The sequence below is a fragment of the Pleurodeles waltl genome, chromosome 12, assembly GCF_031143425.1.
Source record: "Pleurodeles waltl isolate 20211129_DDA chromosome 12, aPleWal1.hap1.20221129, whole genome shotgun sequence".
Taxonomy (NCBI): Eukaryota; Metazoa; Chordata; class Amphibia; order Caudata; family Salamandridae; genus Pleurodeles; species Pleurodeles waltl.
Window position 1 is genome coordinate 463,967,416 of NC_090451.1, and position 24,235 is coordinate 463,991,650.

A 24,235-nucleotide genomic window follows, 5' to 3' on the forward strand; every position below is an offset into this window, starting at 1 on the left:
TAGTCCCCTTTGTCTTATATAACATTTTCGATACACTAATTTACACATGTTTGATTCATTGTCTGTGTGTGTGTGCAATGTAAAGTGCTCCAACACCCTATGCTGTTAAGAGAGGCACTATAAAATTAATTAAATACATGTCAGGGAGGGGCTGTGTGAGAGATGAGAGGCACTGTTAGAGGGTGATTGTAAGGGAATCACTGAAGAACTCCAAAAAAGAGTGCCGCATCCTGGTGCACTGCAAGGTCATAATTTTCTATGCTTTAAAAATGAATACAATTGAACATATATAATTTAAATTATGTTGTAGAATGCACAGTTGTTACTGTTTTTTTTTTCAACTTTTCTTTGGGGGAGAATTCCCCAAGACCCATTGTAGTAGTCAGGCTCACTCGTTATGTACCCTAAGGGGTCTGCCCTGATAAAATTTGCCAGGGCTGCCTTGGGTTCCCAGCCTAGCCCTGTGGCAGAGGGACCTAATTATAAGTCATTCTCACATTATACATCTCTTAGAGGAATATTGAAGCAAATCTAAGGCACTTTTACTGGCTGAACCTTCACCCCTTTTGGGAAGACTTAAATCAACAGGGGTGGTACTAGTTACTCTTTTGCAGCCATCGCAACAATCTGTCACTATGTCAAAACCTACCAACATGGATGAATAATTTATAGTAAATTCCCAGTCAACCCTCTGCAGTTCACTTACTTCTGGATGACCCAATGGATGTATTTTAATTAGCATGTACCATGCAGGATGGCATTGGAATATGATCAGGTTTCTGGTTACATATGTCATCTGATGGGAACAACAGGCATAGACAGCACATGACAGGGGAAGTGTTTCTTGTTACACATTTTAATCTGACTCCAGCTGTTTGCCCTTACATGATAGTTCTGAAGGGAGTTCTTTCGTTACATAGGGGTCTGAGAGAATTCCCCATGGAATTTCAAAATAAGGTATTCGACTGGCTTGTATGTCACAGAGGTTTTGCTTTTCCTTCACCCAATAATATACTGTCTACCCACAGGGTGGGCTGGATTGGGCCTGTCCTACCTGACTCACATTGGGATTGTGTTATAGTGAATTTTAGACTGACTTTATTAGTGCAAAACCTATTGTTTGGGCCCATGATCAAAAGTGGTGCCAGAATAATATTACCCTGGTACCATTAGGATACTTTTACAGACCTAGCCCCCCTCATTTGCATGCAGACAATTATGCAGTCCCCACAGTTACTTACAATGGTAGGAGTAGCCAAGAGATCACTCCATCTGTGTTACAAGTTTTGCAATTGATGGAGTCTTTTTGTAGTGTTTCATCTTTGGATGGGGACCAGCTCTAGACACCTATTGCGAATTGTTATGATGCTCTCTCCAGTGTGGACTGACAATGTCATCTCTTCCTGTAGGTAGCCCCGGGAGGGATGCAATCCTAAAGAAGGACCCCTTGTCCACAATTATCAATCATATTGTTTTCTTTTTGAGTTGGAATATCACTGGATTGAAGGACAAGCGTGCACATTTTTGCGTGGCTTAAGTTTATTGTTAAATATGACTTAATTGACTTATAAGACACCTGGTACACAACCTCCTCCTGTGCAGATGTTGCCTGTTATTCCTGCCTGGCCATCCCCTTTACACACGACAGGGATAAGGGTGGGCTCTCTATGGTTTAACTTGAATCTAATAGTGGAAGTCTTCGTCATAAATACAGGAAGCCTGGCCTTTAAGGCTTGCTTATTATAGATAACTTAAGTTCTTTTCACTTTTGTCTGATTATTTTTTATAATAATGATTTTTAAATTTAGATTTAGATTTTTATGGAATTTAAAGTAGTTAGTGGCTGGATTTTCTTTCCAGCCCTATTTTATGCTTTGTGGGGACTTGAATGGCAAGCTAACAAGTAAGACTGAGGTGCAGGGGCTGAAGAGTTTTGTACCACCCGGAGGTCAAACAAATAGAAGGGGAAAGAAGCTAAGCCAGTATCTGGCTGTACATGATCTTGTAAAAATAGTTGATGTGTTAAAGGAAGACAGATCATCTTTGGCAACCTTTAGAAGGTAGGCATCTGTTATTGATTATATTTTTGTTACTAGAGATTTTTCTTCCAGGTTTTCTGAGGGTACCATTATAGAGACTGTGTGGGGGGACCTCAACGCTTTAACTGTAGAAGGACATTTCCCAGTACTCGGGATAGACAGGCCTATTGAAATAATCCCTGCCTCTAACACACCAACAATAGCCAATGGCAAATGGATCCAGGTGCTACACTTAGCCCACATTTGAAGGCTCATTCCAATGTCTTTTTGGAATGTCTGTCCAAAATCAGCATTTTGGTAATGACTGATTATTATGAACAGCTATGTGCATGTATAGGAAACCATCTGTTGAAGCCGAATCTGTGTGATCACTAGGGTCCATGGTAGTTCGATAGGCACTGCTGAGCAGCCAATCACAGATCAGAAATGTCACTCTGTTACACTGAAAGATCCTTCTGTATATTGTGAAGCTCAGAAGATTTAAAAAAGCACTCTGAAGACTAGAAAGGGTGCCTTGAATAAGAGGGTCTGGGAGCTCCGAGATTGTGCAGTACTCTCAAATAATAGCAATATATTCTGGGATATGATTCAAAGCTTAGACAAAGGGGAACCCCCAGAGTTAACCCCCTCTTACATTATAATGTACCAGGCTCCTAATCGATCTTGCATTTAAGTGCAATTCATTTAACAGAACCAGAGGAGAGCCTGGAGATAAACACTGGTAGAAATGAGATATCTCACCCATATTGTCCATCACCCTACCTGTGGTAGAAGAAGCTATTAGGCAAAGTCCAGGTAGTAAAACCGCAGGACCGGATGGGGTCTCTATGGAACTCATAAAATGTAATGTAAATTTGTGGGGTCCTCTCCTTACAAATGTATTTAATAGCTCAATATGTAAAAAAGATACTTTTCTCATGGGAACTTTCTCCCAAAGTCCCTCTTTTTAAGAAAGGAGATTACATGTAGCCGAGATATTATCGCTCCAACTCCCCTTTGACACTTCTGTTAAAATAATGGGAAAGGTGGTTTTTACCCATTTAAAATGTAGGGCAAATTTAAATAATATTCTGTGCCCTCGACAATTAGATTTTTGCTTACGGCTGGGTACAGTGGAACGGTGACTGACTTTACACTTGATAGTTGGTAAGTACATCATTGCCAAGTGTTGTCCACTGTATCTTGTCTTTATCGACCTATCAACAGCATTCAATTGTGCAAACAAAACCAAACTATGGTTAATGCACTTGTATCTGGGGTGGAAGTGGCACCGGTGAATTTTCTTCACAACCTTTATGAGAATACTATTGCTAGGGTCAGACTTAAGTAGTGGACTTCTGACACTTCGAAGTTAGAGCACTTCTGGATTGAGGAAATTCTGCCAGGCTGGATGTTGTAGGAGGGACTGCCACTTTGCCAGTTGCTTTGTTGTGCTAGCCTGCTGTTTGCTGCTTCTATCCTGGGAGTGAAGGGACTGGACTCCACTTTCTACGTTCTGCTTTCCAAGCTTCTCCACGGGCTTGCATTGAGCTTAGATTCGGTTAAGAAGTCTCAAGGCCATAAAAGACTTCACCTACCAGTGCCTGGGCTCTCTTGCTGAGAGTCTTGACTTGCCAAATGGTGGCAAATCCATTTCCTGAGCCCTTGGAAGTGAGCTCTGGTACAACCAAGAAGAAACTAAGCACATCAACTCTGGAGTGACTTTAGGACCAGCAGCGCTCTCCAACTCCAGAGCTGTGGTCCCCACTGACTGCAATGACCTTGACCTGCAACACAGGCCCAATGCTGCCATAGCCCTTTGAAGTCTTGGCACAGCATGAGTCCTGAGTGTCATGTCACTGACATCCATTACAAATATAAAGAAGGTACCCCCTAAATTTTTACTTAAGGACTCGGAAAAAGGAGAAACAACAACCACAAACAATGTACAAAATCCCACATGGCCTGTGTGTCTTTTGTAATGGCTCTAAGTGCTCAGGGCATGACCAAGAAGCAATAGTCAAAACATGTACATTTTTATTCATTTTTTAATTCTTCAACATTTTTTATTTTTTCAACATAGGTTGTAAATCCTACACTGAATTCCAATATTATACTCAATATTTACACTTATTTTCCACATACGTTTCAATTTCTTAGTTCATCAAAGTTACATTGTTACAAAAACAGGGAAAACACTTTTGGTACATTACATATACATATCCATAAAACATTTCACTGTGTACTTATCCATTATATTAACATAAATCACCATTGTTTTGAATATTGCTTCATGGTCAGGCCCTCAGCACTTAGAGCCATTGTAGAAGACAATGCAGGTCATATGGGATTGTGCATATTGTTTGTGACCAACTTCCTTGACACCCGACTACGCCGCAGCATCTGTGGCCCCATGGTGTGATTGCCACACCGCAAAATCAACACCGTGCATCTTGACCTGCTGGATACATCGACCGCACCTTGTCATAAGGAACAGATGCCTCGCCACTGATGTCACATCACCTCTCATGCAACCTTAAGGAACTGTGCAGCATCTTTGTTTCCTAATTTTGCAAAATACTCCATCCGGGGTCCATGCAACTCTGTGACAGGCCCACACTCCCTTGCAAGTGACGCGGATTATTGGAATTGACTCCATCAAGAAACCGTGATATCCCCAGTTGGCGCTATAGTTTCTCAGTGCTATACTAGCATTTAATCTTTTGTATCTTTTATTGTGTATGTGGAATTTTTGTTGTTTTGGTCTTGTTTTACTCAGATAAATGTGGGCTATTGTTTTAAACTGGTGTGGAGTACTTTTGTGGTGTTTTCACTGTGTTAATGCATGTGTGTGTGCAGATACCTTGCCTCTGAGATGAGCCTCACTGCCCGAGCCACGCTACCAAGGGGGTGAGCAGGTGTTATCTTAGGTGTGTGACTCCCTTGCCCTGACCTGAGTGAGGGTCCCATCTTAGGCAGGATGCAAACCACTGCCAACTAGAGACCCAATTTCTAACAGGGATATAATATTAGATTTCCTTAAACTGGATAAAGGCATATCCACCCCTTGGATGGGCTACATTTTTCAAACCTTGAATGAACCTGCTTGATATGTTTAATACACCCAGTACCTTAACTAAGATTGACAAGCAAGAAAGTCAAGTCTAGCTTCCTTGAGCATTGTCAAACCCAAAGACTGGGCATTGAACTCACTAAAAGCTCCATTAGAGACTATTATACCTACCTGGCTGCTGGCAAGCCAGCTATCTATAACCTTAGAACTTACACATTGGGAGAGATGTCTACTCTTTCATTTCAGGGCTGGTATGATGTGGCACGTCTTAGTTTTCAAAGCCTTATGGTACACAGAAAAGTATAGCTGTAGTTTGCCTTTGTGATGAGCTGTTGGAGCGATGATTAATGCACTTTATATATTTTTTTGTAACTTTTATAGATGTTTCTTCTTATCCTTTTCAAATCCTTTATTAAAAACGTTTAAGGTTCCCAATGTGCAGGGTAGCATTACTTTATCTCCAGTGGTTAGAAAGCATTGATGTATTTCTTTAGAAACTGTGAGGAGCAGGAAATTAATGGAAGGCTAAGCCTATGGAAGCTGTGTCTCAGGCACTAGTTTATTTTTATCTCTACACATAGAAGCTCGATTTGATAAGCCTACATTTTGCCCTGGCATATGTTCTCTAAGTAGCATAGGATGTTAATGGTACCAAAGCGAATGCAGTGATTCCTTGACTGTAATGCAATTGCTTTATTTTTGCTATTTTGCATGCATTTTTTTGTTTTGTATTAGGTAGACTGCTTTTATTAACTTGCTTTGTTTGGTGTACTTTGTTCTCTTGAATGCTGAAACTATGAAAGGGCAATTGCTCTGCTGATTAAACTATTTGAGCGATTGATATTCCCATTTAATTTGCACTTTTGGTTCAAGAATCATGTTTCCATTTTAATTAAGGAAGCTATGTGTAGTTTTATGAATGATTTATTTTGTAAACTACCTTGGGTATTGTATTTAAAACTGAATAAAGTTTATCTATCTATCTATCTATCTATCTATCTATCTATCTATCTATCTATCTATCTATCTATCTATCTATCTATCTATCCATCTATCTATGGTCATGTTGATTGAAGCTTGGGAAGACACTCAAAGCCTTTTGCTCTAAGTACTAGTAAGTCAGATGACATATTCCCAATAGCATTTAGCATTTTTGTCATGTAATTAATATTTTGTTTTGGATCAACATTTACTGTTAAAACATACAGGGTGTTGTTTAGGAAATATTTGTTCCCTCAGCCTAGAAAGGGGGACAGCAAGAACACTGAAAGAACAGTATACATAGAGTTCCTCTTTCTTCAGTCTAAGGGTTGTTGTTTATGAGGATTGTCAACAGATTGACTGCACAACTGCCGGGCTCATGCATAATACACAAAATTGAGAAAACAATGAATGCTCTCTTCCAACATAAATTGTAATTTTTCCATTTTCTTCAAAATGACGGTAGGACAATGACACTCCATGTGCTAATTTTTTATCGACTTATTTTTAATTCTGTCAGTTCTAACAAAACAAAATGACATAGGGGGTCATTACGACCCTGGCGGTTGATGGAGAAGTGGCGGTTTTACCGCCAACAGGCTGGCGGTAAAAAATTTGGAATTATGACCATGGCGGTTTCCGCCATGGTCATCCGCCACTTCTCCGATCAGACCGCCATGGCGGAGATGACCGCTGGGCTGGAGACTTGGGTCTCCAGCCCGGCGGCCGTCACAAGACCACCAGCTGTATCATGACCCGGCTTACCGCCATGGATTTCATGGGGTTTGGAACCGCCATGAAATCCATGGCGGTAAGCACTATCAGTGCCAGGGAATTCTTTCCCTGGCACTGATAGGGGTCTCCGCCACCCCCCACCCCCTCCCCCGAGTCCATCCCCGACACCCCCCAACCCATCCCCAAGTCCGTCCCCGACACACCCCACCGCCCTGCCACGCCCCAAAGGTGGCAGGACCCCCTCCCCACCCCTACCTCCGACATCACAACACAGACACACCCCCGACACGCATGCAGGCACCACCAACACACATTCCCGCACACACACGAACAAACATGCCAACAGACACACACACAGTCATACACGCACACCCTCATTCAGACATACATGCACACATTCATACAGACATACATACAGACAGAAACGCACACATTTCCATTCACACTACACCCCCGCATGCATACACGCACTCACACACCCCTTCTACATACTCACACGCACACCCCCATGCACCCACACATCACACAACACCCCCCCACCCCCTCCCCTAATGGACGATCAACTTACCTTCTCCGTTGATCTTCCGGGAGGGGACAGGATCCATGGGGGCTGCTCCGCCGCCACCACACCGTCAACAGAACACCGCCACGCCGAATCACAGAACGTGATTCGGTGGGCGGTGTTCTGTTGACGTGGCGGTGGAGGTGGAGTAACCTCCACTTCCCGCCACTCGCCAGTATGGCTGGTGGCGGCTCTCCGTCCGCAAAAGGACGGAGGGCTGCCAGCAGTCATAATACGCAGAGCGGAAAACCACCACCACTGCCGGTCTTCAGCCCAGCGGTCCCCCGGCGGTCTTGTCAAAAGACCGCAAGGTCAAAATGACCCCCATAGTTTTGAATTAGCTTTTTGTCAAGTCAACATTTCCCTGTGGAAGAAGGAGAGGGTAATTACAGTTGTAACATTGAAAGACACTGCTGGAAAGCCTTAGAATGAGCCTGAAGTCTATCCTTAATGTCCCTGTTGCTAAATTAGATTCAATATAAGCCATTGGGCCTCATTTTCAAGAATCTGACACATCCCCATCGATGCATCAGATTTCTTGCGCTTCCCACACATCCCCTAACAACGCCATGGATGCGCTGTATTTACAATACAGAGCTCCATGACGCACATTTTCACAGATGCATCAGAAATTCTGTTGCATCTTTTGGCGCTAAGTTTACGCATTGCTGGAGTAGCATTGTTAAACTGATACAACTCCAGCAACGGAAGAGTCTTCCTTTGGAAAAAGCCCTGCATCAATTTTATGCCTGCTCTGAGAAGGCAATACAATTTTCACCTGTAGATTGTTCGGAACCAAACTGTTACATATAGTAATTACATCCTAGGGAAAGCCCCAATCTTGATTGAAAGTATGACACATTTAAGGTAGATATAGTCTCATTCTGTGCAGGTGTGTCTTAGGATTTCACCCATGCATTCACAGTTAAAGAACAGCTAGCGAGTGTTTCACCCCTTGTTGGCCTGCATGCCTAGAGCTTTTTTGTGGCTGACAGTACATGGCAAATTTTGAGAAAAACCACATACAAGAACCCTATAAATGGCCAAATACCAGTGTGTGCATCAAACAAAAGAAGAGAGAATAGTCAAAGCACCATAGCCCGGTAAAATAAGGATAGCCCGGCAGGTGTAGCCAGAGTGGAAAAAAAGGGGGGATAGGAAGAGACCTCCACACAGTTGGAACATTATTTTGACAATCAATATGAATATATTAAAACTCTCACATCTGGTTATCAAATAAGTTCACATATATATAGGAAGAGACCCCACACAGTTGGGACACAGCATGATGATACACACAATATTTCAAGTATATCATCAGCAATGTCATCATCATCATTACTTTATTTTGGTAAAAATATACCATAAAAGCACAATACAAAACATTCTAAAAATGAAAAAAAAACATAAAACTTTAAGATTTAAGATAATACCCTCAAGTCATAAAAACTTAAAACAGCGGGATACAATATCTAAAAATTTGCATAAATATACAGATATAGTGAGGGCATGCAACATTAATTATGCATTGTCTAAGATGTATTGCTAACCATACATTGTGTTTCACGACTATAGACTGCATTGCCTACTACTAATATCTATAGCTAAATTTTATCTTTTAAAATTCCCAGTCTAAAATGCCAAATAGATTCAAAAGTTTTTGCCAAGGAACACGCCAATAGCACAGATGGATCTAATTCAAATATTCTCAAGGCCGGTAAGCAATTCCTAAGACCCATTCGTTTGCATAAAGGGATGATCCAAAGAGCCCTCTGTTTGCGATATGCAGGACATTGGAAGAGGACATGGATCATTGATTCTTCGTTCTCGCAACCCATTGGACATAACTTAGACCTATTAGTTATGTTGGACCATTTAAAGGTTAGGGTACACAAAGGAAGGGACCCTATTCTAAATCTAATATACAGAGCACGTGCAAGTGGAGAAAGTAATGTATCCATGAAGTGCTCAAACTCGTAATGGCATTTGATTTGTAAAAAACTGCTGATCATGGTGGAGGACGAAGCTTCTGCCTATTCTGAAGTTTGGACATTAAGCCAGAATGCATCCTTCAATATCTGTGTAGCATTTTTTGGGATAGAAGAAGGGTCCTTCCAGTAGTTCCCCAAACCAAGAGAAGAAAAGGTCCACTCTACATGAATACACCACTTGATTTTTGGGGCAGAGTTGCTACTCAGGAGGTTAATCATCCCAAGTCTATATGGGGTGAGAGAATCTAATGACCAAAGTCGGATCCAATACAACAATGGCCTTAGGGTGCCGATCTGGCTAATTGGGAAATAATTTAGGTCCATTCGGATAGGCAGGGATGGGTGCTAGAAGGAACTCTTAACAACATCTTTAAGAAAGAGTTTTCCACCCTTGCCAAATCCTCCTGGTTGCAATGGCCCCACAGCTCAGATCCATATAGCCCCCCCCCCTTGCTTGAGATCTATATATTTCTAAAGTGGGAGTCATGGCAAATCTGGGGGATCTAGCTGCGAATCTTACGATGCCTCCCGCCCTTTGTTTCAAACACATTGCTGATTTCTGGAGATGAGCATTCCATTTGTGTGAATCTTCCAATTTTAGTCCTAAATAATCAAAAGCACCCACTCTGTCCAGTATGATACCCTCTAGGCGAATGGGCCTCCTCATCTTTTGCTTTTTATCCCCAAACACCATATATTTGTTTTTTGTTGAATTGATTTCTATGCCATGATCTTTACAAAAGTCCATGAAACTCGTGAGCAAGTTTGAGAGACCCGTAGCCGTTTGCGATAATAGCAAGGTGTCATCAGCAAATAGAAGACATGGGATCTTTTGCCCTCCCAATCTAAGGGCATCACTAGAACATTCCAGAAGATAGGGGATGCATGCATTAATGAATAGAAGAAATAATGTGGGAGCAAGTACACAGGCCTGTCTCACGCCACGATTTGTGTGAAACTCTAATTTTAGTTCACCTTTCAGGCCCCATCGAATTCTAGCATGATTGCCAGTGGAAAGATCTCTAATTATATTTAACATAGGACATGGAACCCCACACTGCTCATAACTTCCCACAGCTTTTGGCATGGAACAAGGTTGAAGGCAGATTTCAAATCTACAAATGCCACAAAAAGGTGGCCTGAATCCACATCAACTATTTTCCATTTAATGGAAATAAAGCGGAAGACCTGGTCAATAGTGCTAACTTTGTCTCTGAAGCCTGCCTGGAGATGGCTAAGTACTTGATTATCCGCTATCCATTTTTTCAGCCTACTTAGTAACTGGTAGCAAAAATTTTTTTGTAAGTTATCTAAGAGGCCGATAGGTCTGTAGTTCCCTGTTGTGCCCCTCTCCCTTTTCTTATGTATGGGCACAATAGTTGCCTCTTTCCATGAACCGAGATAGGATCTATTCATCAAAACAGCATTAGAGATCCTATTTACGTACGGACTCCAGTTGTTCAAATCTGCTTTGTACGTGTCCGAAGGGATGCCATCTGGCCCTGCGGCCTTCCCTGATTTTTGGGCAGTGATGGCAAGCTCACTTTCTTATAATGAAAAGAGTGGCAAAGTAGTCACTGGCATCTGTGAAGATGTCCTCTCCCCAGAGCTTATAGAATCACAGTCAGATGGGGAGCCAAACAATTCCCTGAAGTGGGAAAGCCAAACTTCAGGGGCTATATGGCACTCTGGCTTAAGTGCTTGATTATGATCGCTGCGAGCGACCAGAAGCGTTTGGGGTCAGGGGCCCTTGCGGCCTGGGCCAGTTCGCTCCATAGCACCTCTTCATGTTCTATTTTACACAACTTGCATATAGGGACATAGTTTCGTCTTGCATTAATAATGACTTCTCTGTCTTTTGATCTTAACGCCTCGATCAGGGTACTTTTGGCCTCTCTACATCTCTTATCAAACCACTTGTTGATAGGGTAGGAGGAAAGATTAGCTATTACCCTGACAGATTTTATAAAGAACACATTTTTAAGATTGACAAAAAGATCGGAATAGAGAGACATAACTTCGAGTGGAGTAAGTGTAAGGTTGCTGGTGGCTGGAGACTATAGCACATAATTTGCCCCGTAAATTATTAGAATTCTGAAAGGAGTCCTATCTAACTGCACGCTTATTGCTAGACAGCTTCAGGACACCGGTGGATACACAAACAGGTGAAGACACAGCTCCTAGTAAAAATTGTCCATTGTATGCAATTTGAAGAGTAGCATGGTCACTAGTATGCTGGTTGCCGACTTTCACATCTTTTATGTAGTGCCAGACCCAGTAAAAAAAAAAAAAAATGCAGGGTACTACTATATGACCCCCTGAAAAAAGTTGGTCTGGCAGGACTGTCAGCTGGAAAGCTTCCATTACCTGGGCAGAGACCATGAAGAATCATAAGGTCTATTATCTGCAGAGCCCTAATGCCAACTTTAGATGAGTTTGGCTGGGGTAAATGGGGAGGGATATTGTAAATATTTATACACAAGACAGGGGGACCCGGGTTTGGTTGCATAACTATAGCCAAAATGTCAGGGGAATCAACATATAGCTCCTTTACTTCACCTCTGCAATTTTTACCCAGCTACAGAGGCCCCCTGCTGCTCTACCAGCCATAGACGGCGTGGGTTTTTTGAAAAAAGAACAAAACCACTGCCTATATATGCTATGAGTAGCCCATGTTTCCTGAAACATACAGATGTTAAAATTATCAACGTATACCCCCCAGTCAGTATCAGCTAGTTTGCTGTTAATACCCGCGACATTCCAGGACAAAAACTTTGCAGTAGAATGGGGAATAGAACAATTAGATTTTTGAGAAATATCAGCTGAATAAGGGCTGTTAGTTTGCTCAGTCAGAAGTGCAGTTTTAGAGTTATCAATGGGATCAGGTTGCAATTTCCATAACGGTGCAGCTCCTAAACTTGGTAAATCTTTGGAGAATGGTAAAGCAGGTGGACCAGAACTCGTTGTAGTATTGTGCAGCCCAAATAGACATAGTCAATCAATGTCAGAAGTGGCCCCCTGGAAATCAAGTTCACATACATTGTGTCCTTAGAGGGCAGGTCCCATATCGTTCATAAGGGCAGGGCCAAAGATTGGCCCATTAGAAGTGTGGTGTCCCGTAACGCTGCTCAATACCGTAGAGGCCGGGGTTGATGGAGATTTCGGCCTCACGTTGCCAGCAGAGGGCCAACTGTCGCTAAGGAAAATAGCAGTTCCCTTTCTTGTGTGATTACGTGCTTCCATGTGCCATAGACCCTTTACCAATTGGGAATTGATAAGATTGAGTTTTATAGCATCCCGGTCACCAAATGGACCACTTAAATGTTCAGCTGATAAGATGTCTGCATAGATGATAGAACCACAGCCTCTAACATGGCGTAGCCAATGTGAGGCCTTGTTAATAAGTGAGAATTTATCTCCCCGCGATTTTGGAGGTAAAGAAGGGACATTGCACATGTAAATGTAATTGCCACTATTCATGTGAGAACTCCGGCCATGTGATGATGATGTGTCCCATTTCAAGTCCACACAAGGGTAGGATTTCCCTATAGAGGAAGTAGTGTTTTCGGGGGTAGTCACTGAAGATCTACTGTGGTATGTTGGTTTTTTAAAGCCTGAGATGTCCTCAGGAGTTGGCAAGGGTCCAAAAACAAAAGGGTAATCAGTGTTCAAGGGAATTGTCTCAGTTCCATGAGGGCAAGATGAATCTTTCCTCGAAGCAATACGTTTAAAGGAATAAAGAATTTCTGTCATTAGGAATTTCAACTCTCCTACTTCGTTCTTTAGACTGATCACCAAAGCTAGTAAATCCTCGTGGGAGGAAGGGCTGCTTTCAGATTTAGATAAGGATGGACTAGCACAGGGCAATGGTGGCGCAGGAGTTGGTTGAGGATCATCCAAGACTTGTGTTTCCAATACAGAAAAACGATTAGAACAAGGGATTTCCTGGATAATCACATCTGATTTTGGCACTTCAGATATAGGGTAAGTTACATGATGTATAGAGGGGCTAGCATTCATGGGAGGGCTTTGGGAAACCAGGACCTGGCGAATGACGCTGGTAGGTTGTGAATCGTTAATAGTATGAGATCCGGCAGTTGAAAACGGAATAAGAGTGCCCGATCTCTGCCCTTTCTGTGGGTTTCTCTTCTTTTTTCTTAGAATCAGTTCCACTTCTTCAATTAGATTGTCAATCTCTTTAGTTACGCAGTTTGTAAGAGGTTGCATAGCTTTGGTAAGTTTTGGAATTTTTGGCTTGTCAGAGCCCAAAGCAGGACTGCCCCTCACCTTGCGCTTCCCCATTAGGAATAGAAATGCTCAATACACATACAAAATAATACTTTAGCAGTCACAGGTGCAAAAAGGGCCCAGTGCCATACCTTGGGGCCCAGAGGGGGCGCCCAGCCCGGCCTCAGACGGTCTCTGACAGGCACGGATGGGCCCGCCCTTGGCCCAGGCTTCTCCCAGGTGCATCCCGCGCAGCAGCGGTGCGCGGCACGATGTATAGCGCCTGCGTTAATGAAGACCGGCAGCACAAATGGATTCTGGGGCTTGGAGTCCCCCCAGGTGGTAAGATGCGTAGCAAGAGCTGTGGTATCGCTGCGCAGCATGCTTTAATGCTCCCACATTAATAAAGGCCGGCAGCAGGCAGCACAAATGGATTCTAGGGCTTGGAGTCCCCCGAGTTGGTAAGATGCAAAGATCGGCAATGTCACATTGGATAGATGATGCAGCCAAATACTTAATCAATAGAATATGGTGCCACCCATTTGCAAGCCAATAGAACACATATGGTAAGGCACAGTTAGCATACTTCAGGCAGAAATCCATTCATAAAGTACAAGGATCTGCAAGCCATTATCGTACAAAGGTTTGCATATTGTAATATACCATGGGTAAGGTTCAATGTAAGGCTATAGACAGAATTAAGTGGATGAGTGCAGGAAGGAGTACCATCCCATTATACACGCAGTTTGTTGTAAGGCCCCACAGCATCACACCGTGGGAATCAATATTGTCCAAGTGCCAAGTGGGAACACCCATCCAGCTCGCTCCCAGGCAGACTGGGAGCCTGTGCAGGCTTTCTCCAGACCAGCAACCATGTTGCTGGGCTGGAGAGAGCCCTTTGCATATGTGTGTTTGGCCAGCCCCAGATGGCCGGCCAAACATACTTGCGCCCTGAGGAGAGTGCTGAGCACTACCCCTCCGTCCAGGTCATGCTAGAGGCCCGCTCACTTTTACAGAAAAAAAATAATAAACAGAGTTTAATATGTTGTTTCTATAAAAGTTTTGCAGCTCCTGCTGCTGGCGGCGGGTGAGGGGGGCGCTCCTCCGCCCTAGTGGAGGAGCCACCCCTGTTCATAAGTACCATTGAACCACTCCGTCTGAAGTTATTCCTAATACACCCCGTTTACATTTTCAGTATTAGAATGGGTTAATTAATGTCTGTGAAGTTGGACTAATGGTTAGAGAAGAATATATTTTGTCCTGTTCCAATCAAGATGGCAGAGAGTTGCCCTGCAAAAAACACCTCGTTGTAGAGAAGAACACTTCCTTTTGGGCATGAAAGAGATTCTGCCCTTCCCTGAGGTCTGTTGCAAACTGAACATTAATATTGATGAGCAACTACTTTGCACAATAAATACACAAAAACACAAAACATTAACATTAATTTTCTTTGCCACTTAAACTTACTGATAGCCACAAATAATAAATTGCAGGGTTGCATATTATGTAACATGGTGCAAAGGAGCCCCACGGTGACAATTAGATCCATGATGCAGTTAGTACCATCTGGCCCAACCATTAGCCTGAGACTGAAGGAAGGTGCATGCATGGTTTTATTTTTCCACAGTCTCAATGGAAACGATGCCGTGAGTGAAATACTTAAAGTTGTATGCCAAACTCCATGCACATTAGGAATATTATGGGCAATTTCTCAAAGAACGTGTCAAGACCTACACGTTTTATTTAATCACTGCGTGTACATATAAATAACAAACTTTCCATTTCTTAAGAACCGAAATATAATAGAATGATGTTCATTAGCCACTAGCTTTCCTAGCGTTTTTGTTTCTTTTAATGTTTCATCTTATGTTATGATTAGTGTGTTAGACAGATGACGTTTTAGCTGAACATCTGAATAAATATGTTGATGCTGAAAGAAACCTTGAATACATTTCTCAAGTGTGCAGTTATTTTAAAATTATATTACTCCACGAGTGTTTGTGTACTTTGAAAACGTTTTCCAGGTGATTAGACATGCTGTAAAGCTGTATATCATTTTGATGCATTGCTTATAATACTGCACGGCCACATACTAAATAATCTGTTAATGCTGCCAGTGTGGCAGCTCTGCAGAATTGTAAGTAACTGGCCATAAAGATCAGCACATTCTTTGTTGTTTTGCTTATTTATTCACTAATTGCTATAATTTATTTCCTCAGATACCAAGGGGCAGCCTTCTGATTTATATTAATATGGTTCTGGTGAGCTGTTTTACAATATATAATAGACCTTTTGTTGTGACAAATTCACTTTCTATGTTGTTTCAGTTTCTACAGGGGCAACTCCTTGTGTCTCATTCTTAGACATATCAGAAGGGACTAAGTTTTTACAGAGAATCCTATTAAAATTGCCTGTAACGTTAAGCCATTACAACTTTTGTTTCTTTTTCTTAATTCCATTTCTCAACATGGGCACGAACTAAATCTTCCCTAAGGTAATGAGCAATTTAATGCACTTTTCCATCCAATCTCGAAACGTTGATTCTGACAACGCTACAGCATTCCTTTAAAAACTGCTAATGTGTGCAGTCCCATCCCTATTCGAATGAACTGGAACTTTTCTTCAAACCGTTTTGTCCTGCTTATTCTGAGTTTCATATAGTCAGTTCAAAACTGATTCTTGTTTGAACCATGTCATTCTGTTTTGACATTTATGACTAGTTGCAAAACTTAAATCGAATAGGTAAAATGGGATTACACTGAAGGAAATATTCTATAATTTACCATTCACAGAACCGGCTTGTAATTATTAAAATAACACTCCTGCAGCCATTTAAAAAACAGAGAGCCAGAAAACTGCAGGAAAGGCAAGACAGAACCCTTCACCGTGATACTGAGTAGAACCGACTTCTTATAATGAACTGACCAAGGGTGATTCAGTTACACATCAGAGGAGCGAGCAAGACAGGTAAGAAAGAGAAGATGTCATGCATAGGAGTGTGAATCAAAATAAGTGCACCCACATCTCAAGAAATGTGCTAAAATATAGATTCAGTAATGGTATTTCTTTTATATCAACAAAATTGTGGTTAACTAAAGTCTCTGCATCATAAATATTGTTTGATGCACTTACCATAATGATCGAAGATGCTTGAATCCTATACAAGAAAACTGTCATGAATTTTCAGACTAGAGCTTCCGTGGGTCTTTACGACTCATGAGCGGGACTGTTCCATTTGCCCCGGCCCTGGCACTCTTGGGCACGCCTCGTGCCTCTGGAGCAGTAACCGGGACGGAGTTGAAGGCTTGACACAACGCAGAACTGCACACCCTGGACGACCTGTATAGAGAGGGAGAATTGATTCCATTTGACACTGGTTGCTGAGATGGGCCTCCCTGCTGGACAGTTCCTACTCTACTCTGCACTGCTTCGCTCACTATCAAAGGAATGGAAAGACTTAACAACAGCTCCCCTGACCCATTTGTTCATACAATATATACAGGTAATGGGCCAGGGCAGACATCTGAGCAAATGGTTTACAGAAGCGCTCAGAACTCACTTGGTGCGAGAGAATGATGCACTGCCCACGGCTTGGGAATGCGATGCAGCCACATCCTTCACGGACAGGCAATAGGCATCTGTCATTGCTGGGCACACTAACATACCCACAATTCCAGATTTAGACTTATACAATTTTACATAATACAAAGGCCATATCTTACTCCAGCTCGTATAAATAAATACTTCTGTCGCTCTGATGCAGCTTGCCCTAGATGTAAATGTGCAAATGCAGATCTCTTACACATGCTATGGTCCTGCCCCTCCCTGCATAGTTACTCAGTAGCTGTGGTTAACAACTTGGCAGTATGCAGAGAACGAGCCATACAGCTTACATGTGAGAGTTGTGTGCTGGGTCTATTCCCTAGAGGCCCCCACCATAGAGCGACCACAAGATTCCTAGATTTGGGATTTATAACACCAAAAAGACTCATAACACGTAGCTGGAGGTCGACGGAGGCGCTGAATCCGCTGGCCTGGAAACAATCATTTGTGACATGGGCGAGCGCTGAGGGGGTGGCACTGAGGAGAGAAGATATGCTTGGCCTGCGTAAATACCCATTGTCAAACAGCTTGAACGCCATGATGGCACACCTACAATCTCCGGAGGGGGATCTCGCGACGGTGGGGACGGATTAGAATCGCAGGTCCGCCCAGACTATATCAGATGCAGGGAGTAGTGGGTGCAGCTTGCTGAAATGCCCTTGGCGCACTCCATTTTGATTTCAAACAACTTAGTATGAGGTATGGTGTTCGGTATGCAACAGGGAATCTCATGCGTCTCAGCGCTACACTAACGCATGCAAACAACTTTGAGAGCATTTCTCCATATAAGGGGATACCGCACTGCCACCATCACAAACTAGTGAAAAAAAATGCACTCCATTGTTTATGAATGTTTTTTGTTTTCATTTGTTGTTACTCCGGAATCTTCAATTGTACATTTTCTGTTCTTACGATGGCAAGACAAGGGGGAGTTGATGACAGAAAGGTTGACTAGCCAATAATCCAAGCTTACATCCAGAGAACTATTTCTGCATTGCGCAGAAGACCTCCACTCCAATTAGGGCAAAGCTGACTACCGGCATAATGACGATTATCAGTTTAGGCAGCCTTTTCAGTAGACAAATTAAAGACACGGTAAATACATAAGCAGATGTAAATTCTGTTTACAGTTCTTTATAATATGTTGTTGTCACAAATATTTGCTGTGTTGCTACAACCGAAATGTCTAAGTGCCATGTGATAATGTTTATAACATCTGAAACACCAATATAAAGATTCCTGAAAAAAAAATGAATTTTCAGACTAGAATCTCCTGGTTATCACTTAATGTGAATAATGGAAAAGAGATTTTAACCAGTTATTCTCAACTTTAGAGTATAGCGTGTTTAGTGAACTCATCTCTACTCACCTGGTTTCCAAAGAAAACTTTGTTGTTCCTGGCATCAGTTCTAAAAATTATTCCAGTGCTATATTATGTTCAGAACAGAACTCCAAAGTGTGAAAAGTGTTAAGATATGGATTATTAAAAATACTATGATATCTAAGTGTGATTTGTGATTTAGCTTAGCTAGATCAAGAAGTTACTCAAGAGAACAGATGGGCTCTTTAATTGATTAAGGATGCCATGAGATCTACACGAGTCAGTATGTATAACAATTCAGCAGTTGTGGATTTATTTAGCTGCCAAAAAATAAACACCATTAGATATTTCACCTCGATTTGGAGGACCTAAAAATAATACACACCGATTAATGCACTTGCTTGATGTGCTAGTCATGTGTCTCAATACTGAGCACTGCAGCTTGATATTATAAAGGGAATTTTGCTTTAGTATGCCATAATCTTGCATTTATTTCCAATACTGCCTTAGTCCGTCACGGAGAGTGCACACAATCACGTATGTGAATATCAGTCACAACAATATGACTTACTTTAAAATTCTATGTCGAGGAACATTTTAAATCTGGAAATGAATCACAATAAATCAGGCAAAATTAGTTTCATGGTGTCAGCAAAAACTGTAACACATTGTTTCAGAATGTAACTTACATGTTCAGCCAGTGTTGAACCTCTCTGCATCTGTCAATACTGCTGACTTGGCAGAGTGCTGAAAATACAGCTATATAAACTTACTGGGTGACTAGAGCGTTACTTTTAGTCGGCCATATTGGGAGCAAGAAAACTCTGAACTTCGAAATGATTCCTAATATACTTAAACAAGTTCAAGAAATGGCTTTGAATTGGCCATGTTGAAGGTGTTCAAACTTTCATTACCACTAGGAGGAATATTGATCTCATTCAGATTATTTTCCAATTTTGGAATGTAGCTTTTTACACTAACTAGGAGACTAGACCGTTGCTTTTAGTTGGCCAAGGTGAGGGTAAAAAGCCCCCGAATTTCAGAGTAATGAAACCGTAAAATATTAATTCCTACTGTAATGACACATGTCAACAAAAGGACTAACTGCTTTTGATCCACCATTTTAGAGGTACTCAAATCTTTGCTTCCAGTATAAGGAAAATTAATTTATAATAATGCCTCCTCTATCAATCACAAAAAAGGTGAGAACAAAGCTATTAATTACAACCTGATTAAAGGTCTCACCAATTAGTCACAATACATTCTGGGAAGCTGAACCATTATTCATGGGCAACCTTGTTGGTAATAAACAAAATCTTACATGTCAGGGTGAAGGAGTCTTACATTAAAACCTGATAAAGGATTAGGTTATTTAGTGTGTTAGTCGTCTGTGAAATGCAAGTAAGGTTTTGAACATGTACAAGTGGGTGTTTAAAGACCTTGAGCCTGATAACAATATTGACAGATGGAATACACCGTCACCAATATGCTAGATACCCCGTCCACCATATTATGATTTCCCTAGAATATAATGGAATCGTAATAGGGTGGATGCAATATCGTCATGTTTGCGATGGATTAAGCCAGTCAGACAATATCATAAGCAGGCCCTTTGTCTTTTAAAATAGACCTGCAGTTAAAATGTTTATCTGCCTAAATGTTACAGGTCAAACTGGTGTTGACAATTAAATGAAGACAGACTTTAAATATATAGAGCAGAACTACAATATATTATAGGCAGACTTGTTAATGAGCACGATCCCACTGCCTTTAACGGCTGGTTTGATGATTACTTCCTAGAGAGGTTGTAAATGTTGAAGGGTTGTTTGTTGCTCTTTTGAAAAATTGTATTTATTTTAATTTGGAGCTTTAAATTAATTGCCTATTTTTGTGAGAATGGCATTTTCAAATGTTGTTAGCTCTTTGGATACCATTGGGTTATTTGGAAAAAAGATGACATGTGTAGGCCAGTGGTATCATATACCGAACTGTTCCTTTTTTGTGAGCAAAAAAATATTTTAGCCTAATCTATCTGAAAAAATGGTGCAGTTTAACATGTGTTGCAAAGGGGTCATTCCCATATATTGGGACAAACGAAAGTCCAGATGTTAAAACTGAGTTTTCCACTTATGTTAGGTGAGTACAGTAGTAGTGCATGGTGTCAGGTAGCCAGATGGGGAGGATGTCGGAAGTTTGGAATGTATGAGGATAGTGGAAGTCAACTGAATGATACTGTCAGTATTCTGTTCCAGTGTGAGATAACCTATTTCTCTCTTGTGCTGATTTAAGGCATGATTGTAAACTTTGAGCCATCACCATATCACTCAGTTCTACAATATTAGTAAAGTATATCAGGGCTGTCGCAGAACGAACTTGAGTTCTTCTCTGTGGCTTTCTCTCTTTATCTAGCTCATAGTGCCAATCGCCTGGATGTGCATTATGCAAAGGAAGACTGATTTGACTCATCAAAAAGGGGCGGAGAAGCAAAGATTATTATTTGGAAAGCATGTATATTGCAAACTGATATGGTTTGAGGTTTAGGATTACAAAACAAGAGATAGGCTACCTGATTGAAAAAGTATATTGCTGTGCCTGTAAAAAAATTTGTTCGTACAGACTACTACCAATCACTTATTTTCTTTCTTAAGCACTCGAGGGCAAGAGGGCATCTGCTGTAGTGGGTACTAGTACCAATGCATTGGCGGGTGTGATCAGTGACACCACCTCTACCACCAGCACAACGGACAATGGTTCTGCTGCCCCCTGTAAATCATTTCATGCCCCACTACTAAAATAATGGCCTTTTGTATACTTATATATTTTTTTCTCATTTTGGATGTTTGTTATCTCTGCACGTCCCTTTGTTGTTCCATATATATTTGCCATTTACACAGCTGACTTTCTCATGTCTGTACCTTTCCTTTTCTTGCTTTTTTTTCTTTAAGCTTTCCCTTCGCCGTCTGACGTTTACAATTACATGTCTAGTTGTTGTTGTGCATTTGTATCCAGAGGGGACAAGATTTTTGATAATGTAAAGAGGATCGCAGAGCCAGCCAAGTAGTACTCTAGTCACTGTTAAAAAAGGCACAGACAGAATGATTGTCATGGTCAAGGAACCCCAAGGTAGTGTCTTATACTAGTATTTTCTATAACAGTGCTGCATGGTAGGATTAGATAGAATGGCAGGAATGAGATACCACGTTCACATTCAATACCACATGTCTTTTGCATTACCTTCTACCCCTTATCCATTCTTAGAATTGTAGCCTAGCTTTACCTTATGCCGTTCCTTAAATCCTGAATCCTCCTACTAATCTCTATCCCTCCATCAGTACAAACATTTTTTCTTCTGGTTGATGCAATGTCTGCTTGGTTTTTTAAATGTTTTGGAGCAATAAATAAGACAAATCTCCCCATCAGATTGCTTTTGAATAGACAGAGAAGATAGTGATAGATAGCTAACCTAAATGTAGTGAGGTATTGCTGTTGTATGTTGTGCAAAAACATACTTGTATGGCTAATGGTATTTGGAATCTAAAAGGGGTACATTATGGTTTTTACTAGGTGCAGAGAACACCAGCAGTGTCGTCCAAGCGAGGGCATTGGTGGAGGTGACGTCTGAGGGAGAGGGAGATGTCCCAGTGGTGGCTTGGACAAGTGGTGAGCCACCTTGCATTCTTATTAACAATGTACTGTGCTGGTTAAGTGAGGCAGATAATATCCTTATCAATTCTCTTGTATTCTTGCCACCTAAAACTGCAACCTAGTGTTGTCACTGGTGCTGCTGCACTGAGTGCAAGATGTAATTGAATTCATACGTGTTTGCTGTGGTGTGGTTTCCAGTGCCCATGCAGTTGGCAAATTATGTCAGTGCCATTTTCTCTACTCAAGTTTAGTTATCTTCAATTAGGGATTGACAGTTTCGATATTTTCCTCCCATCAATCAATATGACTTTGAAGTTCTTCTTCAAATTGATTAAAAACTATTGAAACCATCAATTCCTAATACATGATCATCATTTATTGACATCCAACTAACCATTCCATAGCTAACCCTCTACCCAGCCCAATCCCTTTAACTTACCTCTCTGTGAGAATAATCTGTGTTGGAAACTTGGGTGCTTAATGTGGAACTAAGCAACTGATTTAGATTTTGGCAGATGGGATATCGTACTTTGTGAGAAATAAAACATCCTACTTGATGCATTATAGTTCATCATCTTCTTCTATGCACTGTATACTGTAATAAGGTGGATGATATATCCGTTATCTGCCAATTGCTTCCCATCTATGTGACTATCAGCTTAAGCCTACAACTTAAGTTTGGACTTATGGTAGTAGAATAGAGGAAGGAATATGAGACAAGCAGGGCCATTGGAATTTTTTAGTTCACATAACATGCTACAGCTAGGCTGTCCCAAAAACATGCTGGAATGGAGAGCAACCAGCAAACATATACTTATATGCCTTGCTCATTAATGGCTGGTAATGAAATCCAAATGTCTTAACACACAAAGGCGGTCATTCTGACCGCGGCGGGCGGCGGGCGCCGCCCGCCATGCGGTTACCGCCGAATGGCCGCTCCGCGGTCAGGAGACCGCGGCAGCCATTCTGGCTTTCCCGCTGGGCCGGCGGGCGACCGCCAAAAGGCCGCCCGCCGGCCCAGCGGGAAAGCCCCTGCAACGAGGAAGCCGGCACCGAATGGAGCTGGCGGAGTTGCAGGGGTGCGACGGGTGCAGTGGCACCCGTCGCGATTTTCACATGTTAGCTGACAGTGAAAATCTTCATGGGGCCCTGTTAGGGGGCCCCTGCACTGCCCATGCCAGTGGCATGGGCAGTGCAGGGGCCCCAGGGGCCCCACAACACCCGTTTCTGCCATCCTGTTCCTGGCGGGTTTTACCGCCAGAAACAGGGTGGCGGGAAGGGGGTCAGAATCCCCATGGCGGCGCTGAGGATTCTCCGGGCCAGGGGAAATCCGGCGGGAAACCGCCGGATCCCCTTTTCTGACCGCAGCGCCGCCATGGAGGATTCTCCGGGCCAGGGGAAATCCGGCGGGAAACCGCCGGATCCCCTTTTCTGACCGCAGCTTTACCGCCACGGTCAGAATGGCCCTGGAAGCACCGCCAGCCTGTTGGCGGTGCTTCCGCTGCCCTCCGCTCTGGCGGGCAGAGACCGCCAGGGTTGGAATGAGGGCCAAAGTGTTTGTTTTGTTTTGTTGATAAAGGACTGGTTAATAACGATGTGGACAACAACAAGACATTCTTATACTCAAATGATACATTTTCATATCTGAACAAAGTCACATCACTACTGTTAGATTCCCCCTTTATGAACTCTCTATCAAACCAATGTAGGTACGTGGTCAGGCAGCCTGTGAGACCCAGGCCTGAAGGTTAATGACTGACAGGTCATAGGTGGGGTAACACATAGACAACAGCCAAATGCACAAACATGAATACTTAGAACATATCGCACAGATAGGCAGCAACATTACCATGGTCCCCGGAGATTGGCCACAATAAAGCACACATGGCCGGAGGGATGTGTGCATTCCTAAAACATGTCAGATGCCACACATAGTTAGGTACACTTAGCCAATCAGGACACACCACACACAGACATCTGGTCACGTACTGCTGGCCCGCATTGTGTCCGTGCTAGGTCAAGGCCAAACTACCTTCCCTATTTAGAATTGTATCTGTAACTCAGTGATAAATGCTCGCT